The sequence below is a fragment of the Equus asinus genome, chromosome 30 (assembly GCF_041296235.1).
Source record: "Equus asinus isolate D_3611 breed Donkey chromosome 30, EquAss-T2T_v2, whole genome shotgun sequence".
Classification (NCBI taxonomy): domain Eukaryota; kingdom Metazoa; phylum Chordata; class Mammalia; order Perissodactyla; family Equidae; genus Equus; species Equus asinus.
Window position 1 is genome coordinate 29,845,617 of NC_091819.1, and position 18,685 is coordinate 29,864,301.

At 43.4% G+C, this 18,685-nt stretch overlaps 1 non-coding gene across 48 annotated transcripts in view; it reads right to left on the minus strand.

The window, feature by feature from the left end:
- Nucleotides 1-18,685, minus strand: part of LOC139042590 (uncharacterized) — a 54,702-nt gene that overhangs the window by 26,326 nt on the left and 9,691 nt on the right. For 18 of the 48 annotated variants that reach the window (XR_011499531.1, XR_011499513.1, XR_011499502.1 and 15 more), the window contains one exon: nucleotides 4,482-4,530. This is a non-coding gene — a transcript (uncharacterized protein). Of the gene's footprint in view, nucleotides 1-664; nucleotides 814-4,481; nucleotides 4,531-4,647; nucleotides 4,742-12,193; nucleotides 12,289-12,378; nucleotides 12,404-12,584; nucleotides 12,683-13,456; nucleotides 13,681-18,685 lie in introns of those variants that run through there. The other 30 variants (XR_011499525.1, XR_011499511.1, XR_011499509.1 and 27 more) reach the window with 15 other exon arrangements.

The window sequence follows — 18,685 nt, forward strand, 5'->3', positions numbered from 1 at the left end:
CTAACCTTTTGACCTAGAAATCCCACTTGAAGGAGTCTATTCTAACAGTAGTGGACAAATGTTGCCTCTGTCCTGCATCCATCTTGGGGGAACAGCACTTCCTTCCCTTGTTGAATTTCTCCACCTCCTCTTCAACCACACGGTTCTGGTGAAACCTGCCAATTTATAGTGCCCATCCCCTGAACACAGAGGTTGGTCCAAACTGGGTGTCCACATATATCCCAACCAAGCCAGAGAAGGAGAGCCCTTTCCAGGGATTTTTAAATACTGGGATAGAAATCAAGTATTTTCTTCCCTCTGGGATTTATGATTTGGGCTGACTCAACCTGGAGCTACCTCAGGGCACATCCTTGACTCATATAGGAAGATTATATAGAATAGGAGAAAATGAGACCAAGCCCAAAGGGAAATGCAGAGGACAGAGCTAGAGGGCCTCGTTTGAGCCCTTGGGACCAGTCAGTCATCCCTGGGGCAGGTCTTCCTCTGCCCATTATGTAGCAAAGAATTATCTGGCCTAAATGTCAACAGTGCTGAGGTTGAGAAACCTCGGTAGGGGTAATGAAAAGGAGAGAGTCCAGCCTTCTCTTTCCCTGCTGCTGTTTTCATCATCAGGTGGATAGTGGGTCATAAACGAGAAATTCTGCAACACATACATGCAAGTGAGTTCACAGAGCTTGCAAGGTGAATTTTATTAAGTAGGCATTATGAAATGTTAGCTTCTCTTTGTAAACTGTCTCAGCATGGATGCAATTGGTCATATTATTTCCTCCTCTTTTTACAGGGAAAGTGAATCCGATGTGAATAGAGCTTGACCTGGAAAGACATTGAGATAGACTTGTGGTAACCATTTAATGCACAGTTGCCTGAGGAATTAAGACTAAATGAGAGTTAAAACAGAGTGAGTATAATTTGTAACGGGCATATGCTCTGACAATGTAGATACAGTACAGTTGTTTTTAATGGGGCAGGAGCAGGGTGAGGGAGCATACAAAAAAATTTTTTTTTAAACTGTTTTTAGTAATCATATTGGCAGTGGTAGTATTAACTGTTGCTTTGAGACTGTTGTGTGAGTAATATAGAATAAAGCAAATGACTAAGTATGGAATATTCTAATTCTATTATCTATTTTGTTTTTGATAATGATATCCTCAATTTGGAAGAAAGTATACAGGTGTAACATAGAAGAGGTTAAATAAAACTTTGTAGTCCTGAATTAGATGCATCAGTATGAACACATGGGGTATTTATATATTATATTACATTATATTATATTATTACATGTTATATATTATTATATATAATCTCCACTGAAAAGGCCCAGAAACCAAACAATGACCAACATAGTAGCAATGAGCATCTTTAGTACCAATTATTATTTTGAAATGCCATTTCCCACTAAAGGAAACCAAGGATTCTTGATGAAATAGCTGATTCCTGGTTTGGGGCAGGAAATGTACACATTGACCCTTGTTGTATCATTTTCTCATATCAGATGTCAGTGAAGCTATGAAAGACCACTAGGTCTTGTAAAAAAGATTCAGGAGCCAACTGGAAGAGGCATCCACTTGCCAAAGATAGGGTATGCGGACCATCTTCTTAGTGGCTGCCAAAATTCTATTTCTTGACCTTGGTGGTAGTTGTAAGGGTGTTATAATGATTCATTAATATATGTCTTATAACTAAATATTAACACATTAAATATTAATATTGTAGCAATATTAAATTAATGTTAATATATGCCTTATAATGATTCATTAAGCTGTACATTCGTTTTCTGTGATTTTATGTATCTGTTTTGTTTTCCGACGAGAAGTTTTAAGAAATTAGATGGCAGAAATTTGTGGAATCTTCGCACAGTAACGCAAATACAAAGTGGGGTTTTTTCTTTTCTTTTTTTTTTTTTGAGGAACATTAGCCCTGAGCTAACATCTGCTGCCAATCCTCCTCTTTTTGCTGAGGAAGCCTGGCCCTGAGCTAACATCCCTGCCCATCTTCCTCTACGTTATATGTGGGACACCTACCACAGCATGGTTTGCCATGCGGTACCATGTCCACACCCAGGATCTGGGCCAGCGAACCCCAGACCGCAGAAGCGGAACGTGAGCACTTTAACCGCTGCACCACCGGGCCGGCCCCATACAGTGGGGTTTTTAACTGTTTTTATCCTTATCTTTAGTTAATAATGTAATGATAATTACTCGGGTTGGCCACTAGGGTGCGCTATTTGTTGCCTACAACATCTCAGCCTGCGCTGATAAAAGGGGATTTTAAATGTGCGTGTAATGCCGTTGTCAGGAAAAAGCGAGCCGTTATTCATTGTCCTTTGATCATGATCTGCATAAATGAGTATCAGTGCTGACAGATTTCACTTGGAAAGTTAGATCCAACATGTAAATACAGTGCACATACTTAAGATACTGGAGCTTCCTCCTCCTTTAAAATAAGTTTTAATTTATTTAAAGTTATTCTAATAAAACCTTATAAGCCATCATAACAAAACAGTAGGACCTAGAATATGGAGAATGAAAGGTGACAAATTTTCGAAGTGGTCTTCTAATAAGAGTTGACAGAGCGCCTGCTGGTGCCGGGGGAGGAACACTGGAGGGCCATTCAGAGCCCCCCTCAAATGTGTCGCCCAGCCCTGGAAGGAGAGAGCGACACAGCAGGTGGCCGGCCGTGGAGGGAGGAAAGGGAGAGGGTCTCTGCGGGGCCAAAGCTTTAGAGCGAGGGCCGGGCCACGTGGCCGCTGACCCAGGAAGCGTCTTCCCTTACATGCAGTGTGGAAAGGCCTGCTGTTCACAGCCTGTTATTGATCTGAGCTCAGGCTCAGCTTGACAGGCCTTCATCTCAGGCGAGCAAGGGGGCTCTCCCGGAGTCACTGCTTGGTCTTGCTCAAAGGGGAGAAGGTGATACGACCACTTTCTGGTAACAAATCATGGGCCCCAGATGCTCTGGATTGCTAAGGAAATAAAACGCTTATCAGGGGCTGGCCTGTGCGCACTCAGCTTCAGGGTTTTGTGAGTCTGGCTCCATGGCGCGGACATGGCACCGCTCATCAGGCCATGCTGAGGCTGCAGCCCACATAGTTCAACCAGAGGCATTCACAACTAGAATATACAACTGTGTACTGGGGGGCTTTGGGAAGAAGGAGGGGGAGGGGGAGGAGAAGAAGATTGGCAACACATGTTAGCTCAGGTGCCAATCTTTAAAAAAAGAAAGCTTATCAATTGTTCACAGGCTGAAAAAAAGATGCTTTCAGGTTTAGAATTTTTCTACAAGTTAGAAATAGTACAACAGCAAATCTTAACCTTGAACACTAACTGTTGTGTCCTTCTGCCATACCTCTCTGGCCATCCCAAAGGGTGATACAATGTCCACGGGTATATATGTGTATCCGTTTGTTACAGTAGATTAGAATTACTCCTTCTGTTTACTTTTTGAGATTTCACACATTGGTACATCAGGGACACCCTGGGGTCCCATGTCCTTCCTGTTGTGATGATGTATCTCATGGAGGAGAGGTGGGATGCTGATTGATAGTGAGGAAGTGGAGAGGATGACGGGGCTAAAGAATTCCCACTCCAGTGGACACCCTGGCTTGTCCCTAAACCCTAGTGCTCTCTAGGGACCCTAGGGACCCACCCCTAGAGCCAAATCCAGGATCTCTCATTCTACATTCTACATTCCCAGGAGCCTCAGGAATACACTTTGCTCTGGGCTTGCCCCTGGGTTAAGTGCCCCACAATGCCCCCAACATCTAGGCTTCCTCCTGCCCTGCCAACCTCAAGCCCCGAGGCCCCTCAGGCACCAGGCCCCTCTCCAGGGCCCTCCTGCGATGCACGCGCACTGGTGAAGCAGATGAGCCTTGGAGAGAACAAGTTAGAATCCCAGTTCAGCCACTTTTATGTGACCTTGGGCAAATCATTTAACCTCTCTAAGCCTTGATTTCCTTTTCCATCAAATAAGGACGATAAGGATAATAATATTAACCTAATATTGATTGCTTACAAAGCAAACACTCCCCTGTAACCAGAGCCCAAATCAAGACCTAGACCAGCCGGCTCCCAGCACTGCTGGCGGCCCCCTCCACCGGCCCCGCCCCCAGCTTCTACTCCAGAGATTTACTTTGTTTTTGAACTTTATATAAATGGTAACCTACAGCACTTTTATGTCTGGCTTTTTCCACTCAACCTTCTATTCCTGAGATTCACTCAAGTGGGCGCATGAGCAGTAATTCTTTCCTTCTCATTCTCCCGCCAATGGGCTGTCACCAAGAGAGCTGCAAGCAGCCTGCCAGAGGTCGCCTTACGCAGCAGAAAGTAAGAATGCTAAGCCTGTTCTGAACCAGGGTGGAACGAAGTTCTAGACTTAAATACCACACATGATACAGAGTTGTTACTGACAGGTAACATGGCAGAATGGAAAAGAATATAGGTTTTAGACAAGACGACTTGTGATTGAATTCTGGACTTTCTACTTACTGTGTGACTTGGGCAGTTACTTGACCTCTTCGAGAATCAACTGCTTCATCTGCAAAACAGTAATAAAAATATCTCTGTCGTTTGGCAGTAGAGATGGTTACACAAGAAGGTGTCTGCAAAGGCCCTGGCGTGGCGCCCAGCACGCAGAGGGTGACATGGAGCTCACAGCAGGTCAGTGGCCAGAGGCGAGAACAGGGCGGAAGGAGGAGCCTCTTCTCTCCTGGATGCATGCACTCGAGGTATTCATTCAAACAGATCTCCTGGAAATATTTTTATTATAAAATTAACAAAGGGGAGAGAAATTCTTAAAATATCAGAATGCTTGAGCAACTGAAATGAATCTAACTGCATATCAAGTTGGTGGCACATCCTCACAGAGAAAGACTAAAACAGTGTTGACTGCACACCTAGTGGAAAGAGACAGGAGTATAAAATCAAGAAAAGTTAAGTAAAAATCCTGTAACCCATTAATATGTACTATTATTTAGTAAACAGTGACAGTCTACTGAGAAGGCCAAGAAGCGATGACACCTGATAGCAACAAGCATCCCTAGTGCCCAGACTGTCAGTGTCCTAAATTGAATATCAATGTGAATTCATGATTTAACAAAATTTTTCTTTCCATCTCTGCCCACTGAAAAAGCCTAGAAGCAATGGTACCCCTTGAACAGTGAGGTCACCTAACGACCAGTTCTTGGTTTTAAAATACTATACTCACTGGAAAAAAACCCAACCAAACAAACAGGGCTCTTTGGAGAAATGGTTGAGTACAGGTCCCTGGCAGAAAATGTACAAGATGTTGTTCCAGGGACATCTTTTGTGTCAGAAGGTAAGGAAACCATCACAGACTTCTGAGATCTATCAATCAGAGGTCTCTCCACCCTCCTGAGAAAAGTCACTGCTTGTCTTTGTAGGTGACTACGGTACCAACATGTTTCTGAAAATTGGTAAATGAACGAAGAGTCAAACATTTATCCTGTCCTCCTATTCGGCCTGTATTTCAAAGTAATCAATAGTTGATAAAGGAAAGCTCTTCTTTAAAAAAGAAGTCCAGTTAATAAATACAGAAGGAATGAATAATATATGTAGGCCACAATTATCAACAGCTACTAAAATCATCAGCTGGAAGGTTGATGGGAAACTAAAACGGATGATCAATCTGACACCACTTCAACCACGTGACCAGTCTTTGAAAGGGAAAGAGGAAGTACACGGCACCGCTATGAAGTATTCTTGGCAGCAAACCTGAACCTAATCAAGCCTACAGCACTACCTACCCGTTGACAGGAAATAGGAGGGTACAGGAACAAGTTAAATGACACAACAGAAACCAATCAGCCAAACCCAACATAGGGGGAATTCTACAGGGAAATGACCTGTGTTCTTCAACAAATAAATATCATGGGAAAAAAAAAAAGCAGGTAAGAGGGTGATTGAAATAGACTTAAAAGAGATGATAGCAACCAAACGCAGTCTGTGAACCTTATTTGGGTCCTGACTTGAACAAATCAACTGTAAAAAGACATTTTTGAGACACTCAGGGAAATGCGAATATGGACAGGGCTCTAGTTGATATTACTGGTAATTTTATGACATATAATAATACCACTGAAGTTATATATATATCTATTTAATGCCCTTATCTTTCAGAGACAGCCACTGAAGTATTCATGGTAAAAATAATACATCTGTGATTTGCTTTAAAATATTCCAGCAAAAAAAAAAAGGGGGGGAGTGATATAAATGAAATAAGATGGGTCAAAGGTTGATTTTTTTTTATTGAGATATAATTGACATAACATTATATTAGTTTCAAGTTTACACCATAATGATTTGATATTTGTGTATTGCAAAATGATCACCACAGTAAATCTAGTTAACACATACTATCATACATAGTTACAAAATTTTGTTTTCTTGTGATGAGAAATTTTAAGATCTACTCTCTTTGCAATTTTTGAATATACAATACAGTATTATTAGCTATAGTCACAATGCTGTACTGAAATTAGATGAAGGATACTTGAGAGCTCATTATGTCATTCCATTTTGGGGTATATTTGAAATCTTCCAAAATAAAAAAAATTTTTTTTCTTTGAGGAAGATTAGCTCTGAGCTAACATCTGCTGCCAATCCTCCTCTTTTTGCTGAGGAAGCCTGGCCCTGAGCTCACATCCGTGCCCATCTTCTTCTACTTTATATGTGGGACATCTACCACAGCATGGCTTGCCAAGCAGTGCCATGTCTGCAGCTGGGATCTGAACCGGCGAACACCGGGCTGCTGAAGCAGAATGTGTGCACTTAACTGCTGCGCCACCGGGCTGGCCCCCAAAATAAAAAAAATTTTAAATTTTATCTAGAATTTACATTTATGCAACTGGTGTAAATTACATTGAAATCAAGGCCAGACTAAATTATTTTTTTATTTCCAGTAAGTTTTGAATAATTATATTTCATTTTAGCAGACTATCTTTATTATTTATAAACTGATGCAGTAACTTGGACTGGAAAAGTTTCAAAGAATTTGTAAACAAAATATCAATTCTTGTATCCAGATGTTAAATGTAACCCTTTCTTTTGTCAAGAGTTTCAGCAAGGCCCCCAAAGGCCAAATAGTGAACAGATACCAAGCTCCCCAATTTAACTGAGAACTATCTGGCGAGACAAGACTGCCCACACCAGACTTGTAAAGGGGTAAATCCAAGCCAGTTCCACCAGCATTAGATGACCACCCTCTTCTAACCTTGTGAAAGATCAAGAGACCTTCTTTGGAGCTGTACTGTGCCCCCTCCCCATTCCACCAGAGGGGGCGGGGGGAGGGTCCTTCCTTCTCATTCAAGCCTGTGAGAGGGGCCCCAAAGGCCCCTGAGAGAACTTAGAGTTGGGGGGAGATGAACGTGGGCAATGGAAGGTGAGAGGCCGTGCAGAAGCGCCCTGCCCGTGGGCAGAGTGAGGAGGAGCGGCTGGGAAGGAGCGTTCTTCCCCTGATGGCAGGGCAATGGGAAATGTTTCCATGGACCATCCGTGAGCCCAGGATGCAGTGCTCCCTGGAGTCATCTGAGGACTCACCTAAGAGCACCACCTGGAGGTGAGACGGCCTAGAGGTGGGGTCAGAAGGGCCCCCCCTGTGCCCAGCACCTCCACAGACATCTGTTGCCAGGTTATACCCTCCAGCCATGGAACACACTGCTCTTTCCCCCATTCCACTCTCCCCTTGACCCCACCCCAGAGGGGTCAGAAACTGCTACTGGTTTCCCAGCCTTAAGTAGGCCCAAGCTCAGGAAGGGAGAAAATTTAGAATTTAAGTAAGTTTGGAATTTCAATATAATTCTTAATGGGACTTTAAACATTTCTGAAATGTGGGGCCAGCCCTGTGGCCAAGTGGTTAAGTTCACGTGCTCTGCTACCGTGGCCCAGGGTTTCACTGGTTGGGATCCTGGATACAGACGTGGCACCGCTCGCTCGTCAGGCCATGCTGAGGCGGTGTCCCACATGCCTAAACCAGAAGGACCTGCAACTGGAATATACAACTATGTACTTGGGGGCTTTGAGGAGAAGAAGGAAAAAAAAATTTCTGAAATGAGCCTATTCATATGACAGATATAGAAACCAAAAATAATTATGGGACATATCCATAATTTTAGCCAAGAGACAGATAAAATGAGTCCACAGAGTAAGTTTAACAATTAAAATTTCTCTTATGCTTACCTACTAAGTCCATCTTTTTCAATAAACCAATGAAAATACTTCTAAAATCTTGGCAATAACAGAGCACGAGGAGGGAAGTGGTACTGGATGTGACTGGAGAAGCAAGGGTCAGGTGCTGAGGCACCCAGGGCCTTGTAAGGCTTTCAGTCTTTATCCTAAAAACAACGAAGAACCACTGAAAGGCTTTAGGTGGTTGGATTACAAGATATGATTTCTATGATTTTGGCTGCTTTGGGGGAAATGGTTTAGGGTGGGACAGATGGGAGGGGGCTGGAAGCAAGAAAACCAGTTAGGAACTATAGTAACTATGGAAACCATCTAAAGGAGGATGGTGACTCTGATGGATAGGGAAGATGGAAAGTGAGTAGACATTAGATTTATTTAGATGATCAAATCTATAGGGCTTGTGGATGGTTAGCTGTAGGGTAGGGGTGGGGGAAATAGACGGGGAAAAGGGATGATGCCTGGTTTCTGGATGAGCACGCGGGTGGGGTGGTGCCTTTTAATAGGGAAGAACACAACAGCACGTTTGGTGGGAAAGATGATGAGCTCAGTTTTAAGTCTGTCAAATTGGCTACCTCTGCGAGACCCAGGGAGAGCTGTCAGGTAGGGAGCTGGTAGCACAGCCTGGAGTTCAGAAAAAAGGAGGGGCCCCAGGCCTACCCTGGAAGTCACTGGAAGTGGACGCTGAGTGCAGCCTTGGGAGGCTGGGCTTGTGGGACAGCGTGTGCAGTGGCATGAAGGCCACGGGAAAAGCCCTAAGGCAAGGCCAAGAGAGTGGGCGGGTGGGGCACCTGAGCAAGACTGGCCAGAACTATCAATCTGGAAGCCGGGTACTGAGCAGGCAGGCTCCCTGTGCCGTGCTTTCTACTTACGCACGTTTGAATTTCCCATAACAAAAAGTTTTTTATCATTTTCCCATAATAAAATGTAGCCTTTGGACTTATCATCAAGGAGATCATGAGTAACCTCTGCATAGAGTTTTCATGAAGGCAGAAGGCAGGCTGAATGGGAACAGCAGTAACTGAAGGCTCAGCCATAAAGAGAGTGCAGTGCAGAGGACAGCCAGCCTGACGAAGAAACTGAGCAGTGGACGGGAGAAGGAGAGGAGACAACGGTGTGGAGGAGGACTGTCTCTCTCTCACACTGGAGAGATGGGAGCCTACTTATATTCTGATAGGGCTGGGCCAGCAGACAAGGAGAAGCTGTTGAATAAGGAAGGAGCCTGAGAGGGTAGGAGGAGATGGAATTAAGGTTCCAGATGAAGAAATTGACCTTAGATTTAAGAGGGAATAGCTTTTCCTCTGGTACAGAAGAAAAGGAGATGTGGGTGAAGGTGCAGGAGGCATCTGGCTTCTATTTTCCCTCTCAACTAGACAGCAAGGGTACCTACTGAGAGTGGGAGTGGAGGCGAATGGGTCTAAGGTTTAAAAACAGTGGAGAACGACTGAAAAGGAGAGAATTCAGTAGGAAAACACTGCAGGGCAGTGTTGAGGGTCCAAATGACATTGATGGGCATGAAAACTGTATGCCCTGTTTTGTGGGGTCTTTCAGTAACATTTAGCAGCCTGGTTCTGAGCTCACAAAAGAAGAATGTTCAGGTTCATCTAGTTGTTGGAGGTTGGCCAACGTTGCTAATAGAAAAACAACTGAACACGAGAGTTTAGGACTGTAGTAGTTATATATTGTTGCAGAACAAATTACCCTAAAACTTAGCAGCTTAAAACCACAAGCATTTATTATGTCACCGTTTGTGAGGGGAATCCAGGAGCAACTAAGCCAGGCGGCTCTGGCCTCAAGTCTCATGACTGCGGTGGCCATCTTCAGGCCAACAGGCTGGAGAGCCTGCCTCCAAGCTCGCTCACGTGGTTGTTGACAGACTTCCATTTACTGAAGACTTGGTTACAATCTCTTACCACCTGAGCCTCTCCAAAGGGCTGCGTATAATGTGGCACCTTGCTTCCCCCAGAGCGAAAGCTTGGGGCACGCCACCTGGAGACAGCGGCTTTCCACAGCACTCACCACCATCTCAAATTATTTTACTTGCATTTGCTGTCTCCCCTCTTAATCTCAGGTTCGTGTGCCCATGTGCAGCAAGGCAATCACTGAGACATGGTGCTGGGAGGTAGAGAAAGGTTTATTCAAATTGGCCAAAACAAGGTGGGAGGATAGGGTCTCTCAAATCCCCCTTCACAAAAGAAGAAAGCAGGGAGTTTTATAGAGCTAAGGGGCGTGGCAGGAGGAATTTCAGAGAAACAAAGGGGAAATCTATGTTTCTTTCATTCCAGGTAAGCCCTTGGGCAATCAGACGTCTGGGCAATAGTGCAGCTGGGGGCTTGTTGTCTGGTGATTGTAACTTCCTTGAAGGCACTCTTTTTCTTCTGCAAAACAAGCTCATAAATCCTTGTGAACCTTGAACCACCCCTCAGGTTAAAGAAGAAAACAGCAAATTAACAAGATTAACTTCTTTTCATCTGTGTCTGTGTTATGAGCAAGGTCAAAGGGTAACCATGTTCTTATTGAATATTTACAGTAACCCTCAGGTACCTGGCTTCAAAAGTTAGCTTTCTGAGAGAGGAACCTGGTCCATCTTACTCATTGCTGTTATCTTCTGGGCCTAGAGGAGTGCCAGGCACATAGCAGATGATCAAAAAATAGCTGTAAGTCAATGAGTGAGAGAGTGAGTGAAACCAGAGAAATTTTCAGTTTCAATTTAGTGACAAACTTTTTTTTCCTGAGGGAGGAATGGAGTTTCCAAGGGCTGGACTCACAGTTTGCACAGAGTTTAAGGGCTCCCTAAGAGCGTGCTGCTATGTTTTTACCCTCCTCCTTCTGTCTTCCTTTTTTCAAATGTAATTAGTTTATTCTGCTGCCAGTGAAACAGTTCTCAGAGTTATGACTTAACATCTCGTGCCTTTGAGAAATCACCCTCAAATCCAAACACAAACATCCCCTTCTAAACGCAAAAGGTAAGTTCCACAAAGGGCTGCTGTGAAGAAAGTGGCCACTTAACATCCTCCTTTCCATGCACTTTCAATTTAAAATCAGAAACGAGTCTTGACAAAAAAAAAAAAAATTTTGGCCCCTGGATGAATAAAAGCATACTTAATGATTCCAACAAACTTTTTGAAAATCACAGATCTTAAGGGAAAACTCCTTTTTGAAATATTAACATTCAAAATGTTAACCCTAGTGAAAAAAAAGAAGTAACATCTTACATTTTATTAGCACTGGGGTTTATACACTCCTGCCACCCCTCAGTGTTATTTAGGACTGCAGATAGTGAGGGCCGCCAAGTGGCTGGGGGCTGTGGTTAAGACTAGTATCTTGGGCTCACAGCCCCAGCTCTGCTTTCTCTAGCTGCGTGATCCTGAGCCAGTCACTTGACCTCTCTGGGCCTCAGTTTCCTCCTTTGTAAAATGAGGTATTGATGTCTCCGTCACAGGGTTGTGAGGATTAACTGAAAAGCCCTTAGAACACCTGAGATGTGTGAGTTAGCTAATATTGGCTACTGTCTCTACTTTTACAGAGTAGAAAACTGAGAGCAGAAATGTTCAGAGATTTGCTTAAGGTCACACAACCAGTAGGCATCAGAGTTTTGACTCATCCCCAGAATTTGTGACTCCAAATTGAGTGCTCTTTCCACCTTTGCTACAATTATCTCCCACTTTAACAACGAGAGTGTACAGCTGTGCTTAGAAAAGGTCAAAAATAAGAATACTAAAATTATAGCATGCAATCAGAAACTGACACTAAGAATAGCTGTTTTACATTTCCACAGTGTCCTCATTCCAAGAGAGCAAACACTAAAGCTTCAGAGATTTAACTAAGGTTTTCCCAGCAACAAAATACTGTAACACTTAAATTACAGCTAAGCAGCACTCTTGGGATTGCGCTGTGTTTCTTCCCTTTTTCTTTTTAACGTCCCTCCCTCCTACTGGCCTCTGACACCAGCTGCAACTCTACAGCGTGTTACAGAAACACAGTCAGTTCCCATTACTCACCATGGCTGAGTTCTATACAGTTGCTGCCAACACTGAGTTAGCCATTTCCCAGGGGAAACACAGGGCGATGTTCCTGTGAGCCTCTGGTGACATTTCTGTCAACCAAATAAGACATAACTTTATTTTATGCGTTCTGTTTAAAGTCTATTTAATATCTATTGTTGATACACTAACACTGAACTCACAGCCACAGTACTGTTAACTCGTGCCTGAATGAAGCTTATCTAACATCTATGTTCTCCACAAAGCACTGCATGCCCTTCCGCGCTCAGGGACAGTGGACAGCGCTTCAGCATCACGCTTGGGAGCCATTCTACACAGCGAAATCATCAATAACAAGCACAAAAATGCAAAAAAAAGGCATTAGACCACAAAAGGGATACTTATTTACAGTTTTAGAGCTGACACAGACGGCAGCACGCCTTCTTGATCAACCTGTTGGCAACATGTGCGCTGCACAACTCAAAATTTTTGCCACTCTGCGTATAGCTGTAAATGATTATAAAAGTGCAGTGGTTATTGATTTGGGGGTTACAAATAAATTTTAGCAAGGAGGTGACTTGTCAAATATGGAATCTGCAAATAACTGCAGGAAAGACTAAATATACTTGGAACAGAAAGAGGCAGAGTGCCACGAGCTTTGGGACTGGCTCTCCTGTTAAGGAGCTGAGTGGACAAGTACCCTAGTCAACCCTAGTTCTCTTGTCTGTGAAGTGAGAAGCCTGGATTAAAAGAAGCCTAAATTTCCTCCCAGCACTAACATTCAATGATCCATTTAATGACCTCATATAAGCACAAACAGACAACTTTATGTAGATTATGGATTATAAGGACTATATAGATTATAAAACCAACTTTGTGACTCTAAGCAAATACTTAACCTCTCTGAATCTCAGATGTTTTTCTTTACAAAATGAAAACATCTATCTCATAGAGTTGCTGGGGAAAAAAATGAAATGGAATAATAAAAGAAATCAGGGGCCAGCCCGGTGGCCAAGTGGTTAAGTTCGTGTGCTCCACTTCAGTGGCCCAGAGTTTCGCTGGTTTGGATCCTGGGCGTGGACACGGAACCACTCATCAGGCCATGCTGAGGCAGCATCCCACATGGCACAACCAGAAGGACCTACAACTGGAATATACAACTACATACTGTGGGGCTTTTGGCAGAAGAGGAAAAAAGAAAAGGTTGGCAACAGATGTTAGCTTAGGGCCAATCTTTCAATAAAGAAAGAAAGAAAGGAAATCATAATATATGCAAAGTACCTAGAACACAGTGAGCATTAAAATTCTTCTTTCCTGGGGCTGGCCCCGTGGCCGAGTGGTTAAGTTCTCGCGCTCCGCTGCAGGCAGCCCAGTGTTTTTTGGTTCGAATCCTGGACGCGGACGTGGCACTGCTCATCAAACCACGCTGAGGCAGCGTCCCACATGCCACAACTAGAAGGACCCACAACAAAGAACATACAACTATGTACCGGGGGGCTTGGGGGCTTTGGAGAGAAAAAAAAAAAAGGAAAAAAAATCTTTAAAAAAATAAATAAATAAAATAAAATTCTTCTTTCTTAAAAATGTATAAACTATGCTTATTAATACAAACTTGTTCAACTGTATGCTGGAAAAAAGGGATATTTAATAACTTAATAATGTCCAAGAATGATCAATGACCAACATGTTTTATCAAGTACTTTATAGGTTTCCAAACCGGTAATAAAATGTGTCAAGGTTATTTCCGAGTTACTGCCAATTAGTAGATTAAATGTGGTCAGCCCAGCCATAGCAGGCAGTCAAAGTTCCCTGGCTTGCTCATTCACTGATTCACTCATTCCACAAATAGTTATGGACGACCTACTATGTGCCAGGCACTGTTCTAGGCCCTGGAGATAAAGCAGAGAATAAAAGTTAAAATAGTTGAGTCCCTGCTCTCCAAGAGCTTATGGTCAAGCATATGTGGGGCAGAGAATAAACCAATATCTACTGCAATGTACAGTGACAATCTGGGTTAAGAAGAAAAATAAAGTGGGCTAAAGGGATAGGGAGTAATGGAATGGGGAGTGCTTCCTTAGACAGGGTGGTCAGAGAAGGCCTCTTTAAGGAGGTACATTGGAGCAGGGATCTGAATGGTGGGAAGGAGAGCGCCATGAGAAGATCCAGGCAGGGGAAGGGCATTCCAGGGCTTGAACTAAGAATGAGCTTGTGTGTTGTATTACCAATATGGAGGCCGGTGGGGCCCGAGCGTAGGCCAGGAGAGGAGAGCAGCAGGTGGGATCTGAGCAGTGAGAGGCCAGCTCATGGAGGCCAAGCAGGCCGCACTAAGCACTGTGGACTTCACTCTAAATGCCGTAATGAGCCAGCCACTGGCGGTTGGGAGTAGGTGAATGACTTTTCTGATTTGTTTTGAAAGAATAACTCTGGCTGTTGCACAGGAAAAAGACCACATGAAGGTAAGAGTGGAAGCAGAAAAGAACAACCACGAGGCTGCCTAGCAATGTTGGCTGGAGACGGCGAGGCTGTACGAGGGCAGTGAGCTCACGTGCACAGAACTGGTGCTGGATCAACCATGCTCACTAAAGGCCCGGCACGTGAATTATTTCCTAACAGGTGGTTTGGTGATTGGGACCTCTGGACCTGAGTTTAACTGTAACTGGCCCTATCAAATTTGAGGGAGAAAAAAAGCAAAAGTTCTCAAAACCACCTTTTTTTCCTCTTGCAGATCTCTTTTCCCAATTTAAAGGAGCTCTTCTCCTTCTCCACTACGCCCTCACTCTGCAAGACCTTGAAAAAGTACAGAATATATGTGAGACTTACTTCATGAATTCTTTTTTTCTTTTGAGGAAGATTAGCCCTGAGCTAACATCTGCTGCCAATCCTCTTTTTCCTGAGGAAGACTGGCCCTGAGCTAACATCCGTGCCCATCTTCCTCTTCTTTATATGTGGGACGCCTACCACAGCATGGCTTGCCAAGTGGTGCCATGTCCACATCTGGGATCTGAACCAGCGAACCCTGGGCCACTGAAGTGGAATGTGCGAACTTAAGTGCTGTGCCACCGGGCCAGCCCAATGAATTCTTTTAAATTGGGTAAACTTTCGGCCAACCTGGTGGTATAGTTGTTAAGTTTGCATGCTCCATTTCAGCAGCCTAGGGTTCACAGGTTCAGATCCTGGGCGCAGACCTAGCACTGCTCATCAAGCCATGCTGTGGCGGCATTCCACATAAAATAGAGGAAGACTGCCACAGATGTTAGCTCAGGGCCAGTCTTTCTCACAAAAATAAATAAATAAATAAATTGGGTAAACTTATATTGGAGGACTTTAAATTGCTTTTTTCCTTCTTTTATTGAGGTAACAGTGGTTTATAATTATTTATAAACCATTATTTCAGGTGGACATATTTTGATTTCTGTGTTGACTACACCTGTTCATACCCAAAGTCTAATTACCATCCATCACCACACATATGTGCCTTCTACCGGTTTCACCATCCCTCATCCCCCTTCACCTCTGGTAACCAACAATCTATTCTTTATATCTGTGCTTGTTGATGTTTATTTATCTTCCACATGAGTGAAATCATACAGTAGGTATTTGTCTTTCTCCATCTGACTTATTTCGCTTACCATAATGCCCTCAAGGTCCATCTATGTTGTTACAAATGGCAAGATTTCATCTTTTTCATGGCTGAATAATATTCCATTGTGTATATATACCACATATTCTTTATCCATGCATCTACTGATGGGCAGTTAGGTTGTTTCCAAGTCTTGGTTATTTGTGAATAATGCTGCATAAATTGCTTTACTTTGTGACTGTGAAATACTTAAAACCTTTGAAAAACATAACCTATAATAATTGTCTGTTTATCACCTAGCTTAAGTAATAAACTATATTTGTATTTGTTTCGTTTGTTTATTGGTGAGGAAGGTTGGCCCTGAGCTAACATCTGTTGCCAAGCTAACATCTGTGCCAATCTTCCTCTATTTTATATGTGGGATGCTGCCACAGCATAGCCTGATGACCAGTGTGTAGGTCCTGTGCCCAAGATCCGAACCCGCAAACCCCGGGCCACCAAAGTGGAGTGTGTGAACTTAACTACTACACCACTGGCCTAGCCAGTAATAAAGTATAAAGCAGAACAGAATTCTGTTAGTTACCTCACCCCAGTCACATACCCCTCCTTTGCCACGAGAGGAAATCCTTGCCTGAATTTGGTATGTATCATTTTGAGGTGTGTCTTTACGCAGTGTCAACATCGCCTGGGAGCTTGCTAGAAATGCAGGATCCTGGGCCCCACACCAGACTTACTGAATGAGAATCTGCATTTTAACAGGGCTCCCAGGAAATGTGTGTGCACAAAGCAAGTTTCAGAAGTATTGATCTAGAAGAAGCGGTACTTCTTAAACTATCTAGGATGAATCAGTTCTGTTTTGGTTTTTAAATTTTCAACCTGTTACAGCCTGACATTTTGTAAAATAGAAAAATCATATGCTTGGATGTCTCAGCAAGGTTAAACTGCTACGAAGCCTTCCCAAAACTTGCTCTCCATTTTGTGCTCACCTCCACGTGGACAAGCCACAGCGATCTTGTGGACTGGAAGAGCCAGCACATAACACAGGGTGTGTGCTTAGGAGCGGACTCACTGAGCATCTGGACACTGCTCCTCTGTTGGGTCATGCCAAATTGTTTTCCAAAGTGATTGGATCAATGTATGTTCCCCCCAACAGCACATAAGAATGAGGGGTGTGAAACAGTATCCCACTGATCTTTTAATTTACATTTCCCTGTTACTCTGATTTTAGAAGACTATACTGGCAGTTTCCAATAATATGTTTTTCCAATGCATAATCTTCCCAAAGGTTTATCTTCATTATTCCAATTTATAATTATTTCCAATTTATAATTATATTATTGTTAGGACTATCCTCAACAATAAGGTTCAACCACTGGAATATGAATATTTGCTAAAATATGTCCCTTCTGTTGCTTATAACAACTATCCCATTCTGTTTTATTGGTTTTTCAAATATGCTTAACTCACCTACATTTTCAAATATGCACAATGTTCAGTCTTTAAGGTTGGGAAGGAGTGGATAAGAGTTATGCTCTAAATAAAGTGTAAGCTTCTTTTTAAAAAATGAGATTTTAGTGTTATTTTACAATATGATTGAAAAATAATAATACAGAGCACTAAGCAAATACATTATTAAAGTAATGAGCTGGACTCTCCTTATATTACTTACTATAGAAGAGACTATGGTATAAGGTGAATTGAACAGTTAAAAAAGGGTTGTGCTTTAATTTTTTGATAAGGGAGTGAGAAAGGGCTCCCAAACTAGGAAACTCCTGCCACATCCTAGAACTCACCCATGCGGTATTTTAGGAAGACCCGCTTGAAAGCAGGTAGGTCCACGGCATCCTCTCCCAGAAAGCCATTCCAGTGAGGTTCTGTCAGAGGAGGCACTTCTTAAGAAGCTCGACTGCTTTCCTTGCTGAAATCTAGACAGCTGGAAAACCTCCGCTCTGCTCCACGGCACCCCCTTATTCCCTGGTCCCCACCAGTAATCCACTCTCCACAAAGCAGCCAGAACAGTTGTTTCAAGATATAAATCTCACCACGTCTCTTAGCTCCTAATGCCTTTCCATGGCTTTCATCACACTTAGAACAGCACCCAGACTCCCTGCCTGCAGTCCAGCCTTGAGGTCCTGGCCTTCCCACCTCTCCACCTACATTCTCCACACTCCCCTTATCCACTTCGCTCTCACGACGCTGGCCCCCCTCTATTCTTCCACACAGCCAGTTTACTTCCACACAGGGCGTCCGCACCAGCTTTTCCTCTCTCTGCCTTTTTTTTTCCTTCAACCAATTTTCCAAGGCTGGCTCCTTCTTGTTATCTGTCCCTTCAAAGCCACCTCCTCAGAGTGGCCTTCTCCTACCACACAATCAGAAGTTGCCATGAGGCACTGTAATTTACCACCACATTTTAATTCTATGCAAGCCCTCATATCTTAGTTAGAGTAATTTGCTGGGGCCGCCCCGTGGCCGAGTGGTTAAGTTTGCACGCTCTGATTCGCTGGGGTTTTGCTGGTTTGGATCCTCTGCCGGGACATGGCACCACTCATCAGGCCATGCTGAGGTGGTGTCCCACATGCCACAACTAGTAGGATCCACAGCAAAAATGTACAACTACATACTGGGGGGATTTGGGGAGAAAAAGCAGGAAAAAAAAAAAAAGATTGGCAACAGTTGTTAGCTCAGGTGTCAGTCTTTAAAAAAAAACAAACAGTAATTTGCTTATTGTCCATCAACCCAAATCAGCAGATAAGCCCCATGAAAGTGAGGACCTTGTTTGTATTGCTCAGTGCTGCATCCTCATGCCTAAGACACTGCCAGGCTCAAAGCTGGCACTCAATACATGTTGTACTGATAGTGTACCACTGTTTGAATTTCTAGATGTACTCAATCACCTAAACAGAACAGCACTGTATTAGATGTATGTTGAA